The sequence below is a fragment of the Hippopotamus amphibius genome, chromosome 6 (assembly GCF_030028045.1).
Source record: "Hippopotamus amphibius kiboko isolate mHipAmp2 chromosome 6, mHipAmp2.hap2, whole genome shotgun sequence".
NCBI lineage: Eukaryota > Metazoa > Chordata > Mammalia > Artiodactyla > Hippopotamidae > Hippopotamus > Hippopotamus amphibius.
Genome location: NC_080191.1, coordinates 86,923,912 through 86,936,218, shown reverse-complemented (window position 1 = coordinate 86,936,218; position 12,307 = coordinate 86,923,912).

Below are 12,307 nucleotides of genomic sequence, written 5' to 3'. Positions count from 1 at the left end.
CATATCTCAGGACACTTCTGAACAAAGGCTAATTAATTGTATTGACACAGGACAGGCCTCCCCAGAGTGGTGCAATCAACACCACTGAACAGTTCCAGCTTGCAGGGATTAACTTGAACAAAACATCAGCCCTGAGGTGTCAGCACTAAGATTCTGTACCAAAGGCAATCAGTAGCATTTTATATAGGGAAAATGTAGAAAGAAATTGAATCAGGGTTGACCTGATAAAAATATAAGATCAGGACCTGGAATACAGAAGCAAGGCTATAAAAAGAGAAGCAGTCAAAGTCAGGAGCTAGAAAAGTGAGAATTAGCCTGACTATTGTATGATAAACAGGTAAAGAAGAGTACTTCAGAATGAAAGTCACAACTTGTAGATGCCTGAGGTGTCGTTGGCAGCCTCAGACAAACAAAATGCTAATATCCAGTCTAAATGCTAAAAACTGGAAGGAGAGCCATAAGTGGATGAGACCTTTTAAGAAATTTCATATTTCAACATCTTGTGAGATCACATTGATAAAGAAATAAAGGCAGGAGAGAATTCTCCAGAGATGAGTAAGATTTTTCCATAAGGAGCACCAAAGGTGTGCTAAATGAGGAATCATTCATTATAAAGACAAGATTGGACATTAAGTAATCATCAGAGTAATTCATCAGATAATTCATCAATTTCAATTTGGTAACAACATGGTCCTCCAAAAAAATGTAGAGTGAAAGAAAATAAGACAAAGTAATACAGCTCTGTTCAATAGCAAATATACCGTACTTAACAATTCCTAGAGGAAAGTTCTATTAATGATACAGGTTTCCAGAGTTCCCATCTACTCTCTTTTGAAGCTATGCATAAGCAAGCCTGGTACCCTTTATCCACATCTCACCAAAGGCACAGCCAGCTTATGACAGATGCTATAGAGGAAACAATCTCCTGCTTCTATTTAAGTCCACTGGGAAACATTTTTATTTGTGTTACAAAGGAACAACCAAGAAATACTGGAACTTTTAAGAAATCCAAAAATGTAAAAGAGGATACAGATAAAGCAATAGAAGAGCTAGATTTGATATTTATAATGCAAGATCAGTTTGCTATAAAAAAGAATGAATTAGAAATTCTTTCCATAAAAGAGAGCATGCAAATCAATTAAATGATTATAAAGATAAAAAATCCACAAATGAGCTGACAGGATAGGATAAACATGAGAACGAACATAAGTCTTACAAAAAAAAAGTTATGTTTTGAATACAAGCTCCAGAAAAGCGCTCTGAGTTCATAGAGCTTTGTAGGACATATACAGGAGATACAATAATATTCTAACCAGCATTAGAATATTGGAGGTTGGAAGACTAGAACTAAGTCTTTTATTCTCTCTCTCCCACCCTATAGCATGCTTTAGGTAAGTATATGCATATATGCATATGTGTGTGTGTGTGTGTGTGTGTGTGTGTGTGTGTGTGTATACATATGATAGATATATCAGATACATAGTTATTTTCCATGGCTGCATAGTATCTTTTAGCTATAGCTTAATGAATTCAATCTTTCCAATTTGATGGGTATTTAGGTTGTTTCTAGTTCTTTTCCTTTTATTTTTCCCTTTACAGATTAACCTGTCATGAATATCCTTGCATAGATATTGATTCTACTGGTGTTTTCATCACTGTTAGATAGATTTGCAAATGATTAAACTAAGAATAAAATGACACAGAGGCATTTAAAATGTAATTTGAATCAATCTTGCCAGATTATCCTTTTAAAATGTGTTACTTTTCCCAGTGATAATCAGAGCTGGAAGTAATTAAGATTTTTGTTTCTTTGTTTCTAATTGTTGACCACTCGAAGAGTGGGGAAATGTTCCCCCATTGTACTTTACACACATTGAAGGTCAATTGTTTTATTTCTCTTTCTCAAATAATTTGTGTGGGAATATGTATTTTCACATATTTATTGACCATTTATGTAAGTTTCTTCTTTTACCTACCTGTCCATAAATTTTGCTCAGTATTTTCTTTGTAATCATCTTTATCATTTTATCTTTTTGTAGTGACAATATGTCATCTTAGTGATATCAAAGCTTTTTCAGAAGAGTGGTAAATAGATATGCCTTTTTTTAAACACTTTATAATATTTTTTAAATCAGTAGCCCTTTCTTTTTGAAGTAGGTATGGGATCACATTCACATAAAATAAAATACATTTTATTGTGAGTAGTTTTTTCTATACATAATGATTAACTACAGAGGCAATCCTATTTGGTGAATTGATCATATATTTAGTGATAGGCCTAACAAAAATACACATATTTGTCTTTCATTCAATAAATTCCCCAAAACCTCAGAGGATTATAGTGTCTTGACTTCTCAAAGGGAAAGAAGCAAAATGCTTCATTCAAAATTCAAATTGCTGCATAAATAAGTCCTTTTAAAAAGGAAATGTCAATTGTGCACCAAATTCAGTATGCATTATTGTTATTTTGGTCTTTACTTCTCTTAGTAAAGTTAGAAGGAAAAAACCCTCAATTGATAGCACATCTCATCATGTGTAAGAGGATTAAAATGTTAAACTGAATTTTTCCAGCTTTTAAGTAGTTTCATCATTCTATTGTTTCTATTTTAAAGTGAATAAGTAAAGCATTAAAAATTATAGCATAACATTCAGGAATAGATTCTGGCTAACTTCTTTGAAATAAAAAGCTAGCCAAAGGAAAATTGAATGCTTGACAGGATTAAAATTGTGATTTTTTAAAATTAATACATTTTGACACGTATTCAAGAACATTGGTTTTCTGAGTGTAGTCCATAGATCAAATCACCTGAGAAGTCCAGAATCACCTGAGAAGTTTTTAGAAATACAACTCCTTGGGCATCACTTCAGATGCACTAAGTTAAAAACTAAAGGTAGGGTCCATCAATCTGTATGTGTGAAACCCTTGAGAAGATTCTCACATAGTTTAACTTTTGAAAACCACCGCTTTATACCTCTTAGCTGTTTTCAATTGGCCTGTCTGGCACTCAGGAATTATGCGTGTGTGTATTTTATTATATATATTATATACATTTTACACACACACACACATATATATGTAGCTAGTTTATATAACCACATATAATTTTATCACAATATCTGATGTAGCTTGAGTGATGAGTTAAAAAAGAAACAATTGGAAGAGAGACCAACAGGGCTATTACACTAGTGTGGGGGAACTTTGGATGTGTGAATGGGAAAGAAACAACAGATTTTTGAGATATTTAAAAATTATGGATTTTTCTTAAAAGTGTCTATTTTCCAAACTTTGAGTAGTTAGTGGAAAATAGGATAACAGAAGCCTAATATGACTTAAGAAAAATTGTATATAAATTATATGTATCATTTTCAATTCCTTGTGATGTTTATATAAGTAGCAACCAGACCCTGATTCTGTTGCTCCCTACCAGCCATATCCTGTCCTAACCATCCATGTGTGTTCTTTTTTTCTCCTTATATAACTTTAACATATCACTTACTCAGCTTGTAAAAGTTGACAGCTTGCTAACATTTTAACTTGCTTCCTTTAATTTTCCACAGATATGCACATATATGAAAGTAGTAATCCCTTTACAGAGTTGGAATATTTATAGGACTCAATATTTTGAATTCTCCTCTTTTATCTTCTTATCTTTAATCTCCTTATCTCCCTGACCCTCTCCATCTAAAAAAAATATTGTATATGTAATTACATGATAAAAATAAAAGCATGTGAATTAGTTTAACTGATTTACTTTGTAATATGTAGGGAATGTAAACCTACAGAACTAATGTCAAATCAGAAAATATATACATGCCGATGGTAACTAAATTTTGTTAAATTTCATTGCAGACCCATACTTTGTACTAAGTGGAACAGGGTGTGTTGAGAAGTATAACTGAAGAACTAAATATATCCTGGTCTCCATTGTCATAGCAATACGTTTGCATGGAAACTTCTCAAAATGGCTTTAACCACTTATTGGAAAGCATTATTGAATCTCGCTATGTATTATTACATGTACTCCAGAGAAACCAAAAAAGTCTATGAAGCCATAAACCAACATTTAATAAAGAAATATTCATGACTACTATTCAATAAGAATATAATAACAAAAACTCCATATAGTAGATTTGTATTATGTGTTTTGCAAACATTATGTGGAAGACCTGGAATTATCTTAAAGTCTTTTACTATATCTAATGTCTTTAAATCAAAGGTGTCTGTATGACTGTATATTGCTGTGAGAACAATATCTGGCGTATGGTGGACACTTAATTGTTAAATTTAAAAATGAACCAGATTGATATGTCAGATTGCTCACTGATCCTCTCCACTTGGATGTATAAAAGGCATTTCAAAATTTACAGACCCAAGACAGAGGATTTATTTCTGACCTCGTATGGGCTTCCCTGTAAGTGTATTACAACTTGGTATATGGAACCAACTATCCAGCGATCCCCAACCTTTTTGGCACCAGGGACCATTTTCGTGCAAGGTAATTTTTCCAAGGGCCGGGGGAGTGGGGGTGGTTTTGGAATTATTCAAGCACATTACGTTTATTGTGCACTTTATTTCTATTATTATTACATCAGCTCCAACTCAGATCATCAGGCATTAGAACCTGGGGGCTGGGGACCCCTGAATTCTAACCAGTTGCTCAAGTCACAACCCCAGGGATCAAAGCTATGATGGAGAAGCTTTTACCATATTGATCTTGTAATATGAACAAGGACAAAAGTTAAAGAGTAGAAAGTGTCTTTTAAAGTAAATAGGTAGTACCTGAGAGAGCACTGACTTTATGTGCCAATTGGTATGTTTAATTTTCTGGGATATATATTAATGTTCTGGGAAAAATATCTCTACAGTTCACTGAGGTTAGATACGCCTGATGCAAGATTCTTTTCCAAGTCCTGAATTATGTGCAGTGAAGCCAGTTGGAGGGTACCCCTGAGAATCAGAGTAGCCAGAAGAAATTTTAATTATGTCCCAAATATGACCAGGCCAAATTTGAAGTTCATAAAATTAGGGGCCATCATTTTGGAGAAAAAGTAAGAGTACTGAGGAGAGTATGACCATCTGCCTGTGTTTTTACACTTGAGACATTGCAGGTTTTTAAGCTATTATCTGAAAGAGGCAAAGAAGACGAGAAAAAATGGCTTTTGACCTCAGTAGACCTTTCATCTGTCTTAAATAATGGGCGGGGGGAATATCATCTTTTAAGTTCTGCAAAGAAGGAGGATTTCTAGAAAACACATCACACTCCTTGAGGGGAAGACTGAAAGGCTACATTTGGGGGGCAGAGACTAATTAGAGACAAAGCATCACATCTAGACAAAGTTTGCAAGTCTAAATAAACTAATCTTTCATTTATTGAGATTATTGTTATCAAATTAAGTATGATGAATAAAGTAAGGCAATCATATTATAAACAATACTATTAAGGACTAAATCATTTGTACAAATAGCAGGGAAAAGTATTCAACTGAAATATTAAATTATATTTCACTTTGATTGCTGTACTAGATTTCGTATTATTCTTTAAGTAATAATTATTTTTAGTTGACATGTTTTTTCTTCTAAAAGTAAAGCAAAATATTTGCTCTGAGAATGATATAAGGCACCAAGAAAACAAGTGCATTGTCAGGATTATAAAATACAGAGCGTTGTAGTTTAATCTGACTTATGTCAGTCTCTTGTTTCAAAATAGACTGCCTTTGTTTTCCCTGTTTAATCATTTTATTAATGTGAAATAAATACTTTAAAATTGGGAGTAAACAGTTCATATAATTGAGAAATGAAAAATCTATACTTTCAAATTATAAATTTCATTTATCTCTTGATTAATCAAGCTTTAAAAATTTTATTATAGTTATTCCATGCAAGAGGAAAATTATATATATATCAATTCCATCTTCTTTCCCTGAAGCATTTCCTCATAATAAAGGGTAAATTTTTATTCAATATGAATGCAATCACACCACCATGTCTATTAAAAATAATGGAAATTGTTCATCTAATTTGCCATTGACCAGTGGAAAATTTTCCCCATAAGGGTCATGAAACATATAAAACACATCATGGGAGAGAAATTCTTGTAATATATGCATTTTTAGATTTTTGACATCTGAAAGAAAAAACAATGATATTTTAAAAATATTTAGCTTCTAACATGAATATTCCAGGAGATAATTTAATAAAATGTTATGCACACAGAAAAGGAAGAGAAGCAGAATTTGAATCAAAGAACAAAGGCAACAAAGAAGAAATAAATTATCAAACATGGGAGTGAAAAACAATATAAAATTACTAAATCACATAAATAGGACCATTTAATTTATAATTTTCTTGGTTGAGGCTTTCCAATTTAATGCACTTTTTTTTTTCTTATTCAAAAAAACAATGGACTTCTAGAATGAAATTTTCACAAAACATTTTCCATACACATGGGGATTGTAGGATTTTAAAAAATTGATATAATACTTTCATTTTATTTAGACACAACATGTAACACAAAAACAATTGTAATTGTTTATAGATTTCATCTTCAAACCATCTTTCTAAAAAAGTGACCACTGGACTTCCCTGGTGGCACAGTGGTTAAGAATCCGCCTGCCAATGCAGGGGACATGGGTTCAATCCCTTGTCTGGAAGATCCCACATGCTGCCAATCAACTAAGCCCGTGCACCACAACTACTGAGCCTGTGCTCTAGAGCCTATGCTCTGAGGGAAGAGAAGCAATTGCAATGAGAAGTCCTTGGACCACAACAAAGAGTAGCCCCTGCTCACTGCAACTAGAGAAAGCCCCTGTGCAGCAACAGACCCAATGCAGCCAATAAATTAATTAATTAATTTAAAAAGCAGAATACTTTCTATTTAGTTTTCAAATATAATATGATAAAATGTTAAAATGATCAAAACCAGAATTTTAATTGGACTATCATTATTTGGAAATGGGTTAACATCTAAAGCAAGTAGAGGTAGGGTTTTCCTAAAATTTCTCTTAGCTCTCCTTGTCTCTCCTAATATTTTTATCAGAAATAGAAGTTAATATATTTATACATTAAATGTATACATATTAAATATATGTATATAAATTATCCTTCAATGAAGTTTTAAAAAATAAGAAAATATATTTGATGCAAATGTTATCTAGATTTTACCTCCCATCATACATGTTACAGTCAAAAGACGTAAAGAAAGTAGAATTTGTTACATTTTTCATAGACTTTCTGCTCAATTATTGTCATTATTTTCATTGGGTTGTTGCTGGTGTTGAGGACATCATGTATCCCCAATCACTCAACATGTTTTGTTCGTTTGTTTGCTCAAGTTTCTAAATGTGCAGTGTCATTCGAATACATCTCCTTTGCAACCCTGCTGATGCTGACAGGGTCCAGGTTGCCATTTTGTCTTGCCTAGCCATCATGGCAGGTTTGTTAACAGACCTCTCTGAGTGCACTGTTCTTGTTTTTCCAACCATCTTTTCCATCAAAATCAGTAATTAACTTTTAAAGCACAATGTAAATTGCTGATTCTTTTCTGGTGGAGAAAACTATCTTTATCAAACTGTATTACCTAAAATTTATGTAAACACATTTCAATTGAGCCTTCCAATCTACCTTCCAAACTTATTTTCTATGTTATATTTACATGCACCCCAATTCCAATTTAGTTTTCCACCTTCTACTAAAATTCATGACTGTGTAGGAATCTGAGATTTATTATTTTCCTCAGCCTGAGATGCTCTTCATCCTTTACTTTTCCCCCCAATTATATAAATCTTTCCTATCCGGGTTAGAAGTTCTGTTTCCTGTTGGGCTTAAACATTAATTACTCCAATTGAAATCAAGAATTATTTATCACAAATGAAATTAATCATATTACTCACTCTGTATCAACATGTTCACACACTATTTTGACCTTACTTTCACTATGATATGAATTTAATACCAGCTGAGGTAACATTTGATTCCTTACCTGCCTGTAGCAACTGCAACATTCCCAAGTCGTGGTGGAGTGCCACTGTGTTTCCTTTATTTGACACATCTGGAGCCCCCATCAGGATGCAGTGGACAGTGTAGGCAACCAATTTGTGCTCATTTAAAGGCAAAAGATATTTTTACATTTCCATCCAGTCCTACTTAAAATCCTTTCATATTCCATGTTACAATACCATTCAAAGCTTGATATTAACAACTATGAGAATTCTAAAAACATTTCTTAGTGGGAAACACTAAGAAAATGATAGCCATTCAGTTTATATATGATTTCACACTTCAATAAATGACAGGTATTTTGTCTCTGTTAAGGTAGTTCATTTTCTTAGGTTGGCTATATTCAGAATGGAAAATATTATTTCCCCTTTAGCAATGATTTTGCCTAAACAAACTAAAAAAGAAGGGGAGGGTAATGAGTAGAGAGCACACACTTTGAAAATATGGTAAAATGCCTTTAAAGAACTTGGTACTTAAAAATGGTCAGGCTCCTTGAGGGAGTTAACCTTTCCTGTGCCTGTACAGAAAGAACAGTGTTTTAAGGCATGCAAAAACAATGCATACAACCACCCAGCACAACCCCCCACGGGGAAATACTTAACTGGCTATACTATCACCTGAAACTCCAGTTTAATATATGTTTTTCATTCTTTAAAATATATCCTCCTTTCAGAAATGAAGATTAAAAAATAAAACATTATTTTCTTCTAAATGTTTCCATTTTTGCCATATCCATTATATAAGATAATCCAATGTCAGATAGAGAATATAATTGATGTCTTGTCATTCTACTTTTAGTAATTATTTTTATAATTAGAGGCTTTGATTTCTTTATGTACTCAAAAGACACAAAGAATATATTTTGATATTAATTAGAACCAACAGAGAATCAAAATAAACTCAATTTATCAGTGTAATGATGCTAACTCTGTTACCTGACCAATAGCTTTGCCATGGAAGAAGAAATTTACCTGGTTAAATATGTGGTAACTAAGCTGAATCTTTAGTCCTATGTGTATGCTCTTTGAAAATAGGTGCAGACTTGCGCTACTCATTAATTATATGATAAACTGGGTTTGAAAATTAGGAGACAGGGGTGAGAAGAAATTCTGAGTAAGAAAAATGCTTTTCTATATCTAGAAAACCATGTCACATTAGAATCAGCCACAGCTCTCCTGGTTTACTTTCAATGCATTGCATGTATTATTCAATGTGTTTCTGTCTGTTTTAAGAGCATTTGTTTTGAAGCTATCTTCAAATTATCGTGATTATTATATTTGAATATCAGTCAACAAAGCAACTTAAATTTATAAATAATTATAATTACATGTATACATACATTTAATAAGCATATAGATGCATATATTTATTGAAAACTTTATAAATAATATATTAGATCTAGTATTTTCTTATAGTTTTATTCATTAAAAGCATTTAAAAATAACTAAACATCCATTTTTCTGCTCTATTCTATTCTACTGGGACTAATGGGAATATGATTCACTAATTTTGTCTCTAAAAGGAATTCTTTACTATCTTGTTCCAATATCAGCTATACTGCCTGTATAATAGAGATTATTATTAAAATAAATATTCCCTGAGATCATTTATGTACTAAAAGTTTTTCTGCACTGCCTTCATCTTGAGAAAAAAAAATATTTTATTCTAAATTCCCTAATGAATCTTCTTCTTGAGTAAATGTTAACAACTGATGCCTCAGTGATTCCTCTGTTGCCCTGAAAATATTACTCAGTTTCATGGCAGGCATCAGAATAAAAGAACAACTTTGCAGCATTTTATGCCATTTTTCTTATTTCTAGCTGCAATAAAAAGCCTGTCAGATTTTCTTGAGTTCTATAAGTAAGCCTACATGAAAAAAAAAAAAAAAAAAAAAAAAACTTTCTTATACCTTTTGAATTATAAAACATTTTCATTAATTTCAACTATTTTGGTATTTTTAAAAAATCAGACAATGGTCTGTATTGCCCAAAGCCATAAACACAAGCTACATTTGGTGACTTAATTTAAATTAATTGGGAGATTGGGATTGCCGTATATACATTTTTTATGTATAAAATAGATGACTAATAAGAAAAAAATATCAAATTGTACGCTTTAAATATATACAGTTTAATATATGTCAATTATATCTCAATAAAATTCTTTTTAAAAGAAAACAACAAATATCAGTCCAACAAAATGAAATACAATTTAAAAATTGGTTGCTTGATCACACTAGCCACATCTGAAATGCTCAGTAACTACTTGAGGCTGATGGCTACCAGATGGACAGCACAGGTTACAAAGCATCCTCTTCATAGCCCACATTTCTGTTGGACAGGGCAGATACAAGTCAAATGGGATGCCTCTCTTTGCCACCTCAGTACACTGATATTCTCAGACTTAATTATCATCTTTTCTAGTAAATTAAAAAGTATATTTCCTTCCTTCCAAAATGGGAAAAACAAAACAAATGGTAACAATAATCACAAGCTTCCAGGCGTCATGAGAATCACTTATTGAAGTGCCTCCGTCCTCACTACTAATGAAGTCTATGGTTAAATGTGTGTGCTTTTCCAGAGAAATTTCAAAATGTCCTGCCACTCTCCTGACTTTTTCACCCAAAGCTGGCATGACCTGCCTTTGTGCATGGGTCACAAAATTCTTTTTCCCATGATCTGTAAATATACCTTCTCTTCCTACTTGCCATCAACTTGCTTCTGCGTGAAGCAGAGAGTGGGAAGAGCCATTGCTCACCCACTGCCCTATCCCCATCAAAGTGCCTCAAGGTCAAACACTAGAAAATGTCCTTAGGAAATCATGGTAAAGAACACAGTGAATGGGGAAATATTTGGAAATTATTTCACATCCTAATCCTTTTTCATCTCTACCAAATGGTAAGATGTGAGTTTGGAGCAGTTTCTGTACTGCTCAACATCAAACTGTCAGCTTTAACTTCTTAATGCTGTCAGAATGCATTTAACTACCACCTCCCTTAATTCTTGCCACATCAAGTTTGTTGCTTCTAATCTACAATAAAATGGAAAAATAGATACCCTGACTTTTTAAGATTTACAGTGCAAATGGAGCTCAGAGTGAGGGCCTCTTAATCACAGGGTTCTGTGGTTCTAAGTTATTTGGATGCTTTATACTCTTTCACATACCCTACCATCTTCTGGAAGGTTTGAGATGGTAGACATCTGACCTGCAGTCCAGTCCATGCTTTCCATACATGATATCCAGACAAGTGCCTACAAAATCTCCTTAAAGTCAGCAAGCTTCTAAAACCTTGGTCTTTTAGACATATTACTCCAGTATCTCAAATTCTCTCAGTTACCAAAGTGGAGACCTGGCATAGATATTAGTAACAACTCCTGCATCACAGAACCAGTCAAACTTACTTCACTGTCACTTACTCTTGTTTGATCTGTATTGAAACCTAATGATGTAAGTAAAACTGGAGTTTACAGATGTGAACACACAACCTCAGAGAGACTCCACTGTTCAAAGGCACACACTTTCAGGCATGGGACTTGTATTCACATGCAAATTTTTAGTACCTCAGGACCTGTGTATTTATATAATCCCAACTTGTGTTAGAACAAAAACCTAGGAGAAGCAGAAAGTTTGGGTGGAATTTTTTTTATCATGAAACCATATTTTATGTAAGTGAACAAAGTCTGTCCAATCAGGTGCCAATGATTTATTTTAACTTTTTTTTTTTTTGGTAGAAATTCTTCCAAAAGACAGAGAATACATTTCACTTCCTTCCTCAGCAGAGGACACAGCACATAATGTAGTCCTTTCCTTGATGACTCATCACCATCACTATGTACCTCCATTCTTGTTCTATGCTGAACACACAGCACATTTCTGCATATGCCTGGGAGAGTCTGCATTCCTCAATGTCAGGCTGTCAGCTGTCACTTCTCACTACCATCAGATGCCTTTAACCAACACCCCCCACTATGTCCTCCCACATCTAGTTTGTTGCTTCTAATCTAACTGCAACTTCTAATCTGCAGTAAACTAGAAAAATGCACAGCACAGCTTTTAAAGATGTAAAGGCCAAATAGACCTGAGTGGCTTGCCTTCATTTCAGGGGTTCTAGAGTTCCTTCTGTGTTGTTCAGATGCCTCATACACGTTCACATATTTCACTGTCTTCCAGAGGGTTTAGGATGATGGAAATCTAACCTATAATCATATAGAAGTGATTTAAAATGCTCTTTATGCAATGTATCTGTGGTTATATCAAACAAACGTTTGTAAAATATTTTACATACGTTATGTCGATAATTATTGTTTTGAA